A 1564-nucleotide genomic window follows, 5' to 3' on the forward strand; every position below is an offset into this window, starting at 1 on the left:
CCGTGAACTTTGTAATTATAAAGTGCTGTGGATGTTCTAACCTCCTCTAACCCACAGTGATGAGCGCTGGGAAGGATCCCGCGGTCTCGTCGGTCGGGGCTGCCCGCTGAGATAAAATGAGAGCACCCACTGGACGTGAGGGAGGGTGAGCTGAGGACTGGAGAAACTGAGGCCCGAAGCAAAGGCCGTGAGACGCGCGGCTGCTCCCGCCGCCGCCTCTCGATCGAGGCCCGTGGGGCGCCCAGGGCGCGTTCGACACCTCCCAACGCAGAACCCAAGCTTAGGAAGACGAGAGAGGCGCGCTCTTCCGAAGACTGTGCCATTCAGGCGACGCGGGCAGCCTTTTGGAGTCCTAAGGTTCCAACAGCGGAGGTGGGGGGGGGGGGGGGCTTCCTGCTGATATTCGTTCCGCCAGAGGTAAAACCTCTGTGTGGATGTCGTCCGTTTTCTTATGGTAAATTACATAAAGCATAGAAACTTTGGGCTGGGAATGTTTAATATCAAAGACAGAGTAGTGAGTCACAGGCAACCAGTAGGCTCCATGGCTTAGTTGGTTAAAGCACCTGTCTTGTAAACAGGAGATCCTGGGTTCGACTCCCAGTGGGGCCTCAGTTTTCCCTCACTTTACAACGGTGATGCAAATTGCACCTCTGGTATTCTGTAAAGCCCTGTTCTGACAAGAATTTGTATAAACTAAGAAATACTTACTGCAAGGTCACCCTTCTTCCCTTTAGCAGAAGATAAGAGAATAATTAAAAACACTACAAAATGAACTACTGTGCACCTAAAAATGACAGTAAATCTAAAGCTGTACTTGTCAGCAGATGGCCTCTCACTGGAGCAAATTGAAGAGAACTTTCTTTTTCTTTTTCTTTTTTTTTAAGTAAAGTACTAATCTTAGGTTGATTGATTTCATTTCATAGGTTCACATCTCCTGTTATCCTGACCGTTAACTTGACATGTACTTATTGACTGCTTTCTATGCACTCACTCACTATACCATTCCAAATGCCAGGGGTAGAGCTGTTAAAATAAATAAATAAAGGCCAACTCTTCCCCCACCACCCATGGAATTTACAATCCAGAAAGACAAAGATAACTAACAAGGTATCCGACTGTAATGAAGTCTAAGGAGAAAAATAAAACAAAGAAAAACGAAGAGGGTCTGCTACTAGGACTTTTCTCCAAAGGGATTTTCTCTGCCCCTTTGATAAACTTAACAGATATACATTGGTTTCCTCTCTTTTGTATGAGAAGAGATCACAGGGTGATTATAATCTCCATGTTAACCTAGCAACATTAGAAAACATCCTCAAATAGTCAATAGACCCTCAGTTTTACTTTCACTGCAGACTTACAGGGTCTGTTCAAGTTTTCACCATGACTTTCTCTATTCAGTCTACCTCATCACTCATGATTCTCTAGAATCATGAATATCCTTGGTTTTTCCAGAACTTTCTTTGTCAAAACTTGGTTTTAACTTTGCTATAGTTCTTACTCATCTTCCCTTGTTTCTCAGTGGAAGCAAAATGTTGCCAATGCTTAAGGCTTTTTCTGAATTCTG

General features: G+C 44.3%; 1 non-coding gene across 1 annotated transcript; it reads left to right on the forward strand.

Annotated features, from left to right (window-relative positions):
- Positions 1 to 535: 535 nt before the first annotated feature.
- Positions 536 to 609, forward strand: Trnat-ugu. Its single transcript has one exon. It is a non-coding gene; the product is annotated as a tRNA-Thr (tRNA).
- The last annotated feature ends 955 nt before the right edge of the window (positions 610 to 1564 follow it).

This window comes from Perognathus longimembris, chromosome 6 (assembly GCF_023159225.1).
Source record: "Perognathus longimembris pacificus isolate PPM17 chromosome 6, ASM2315922v1, whole genome shotgun sequence".
NCBI classification, from domain to species: domain Eukaryota; kingdom Metazoa; phylum Chordata; class Mammalia; order Rodentia; family Heteromyidae; genus Perognathus; species Perognathus longimembris.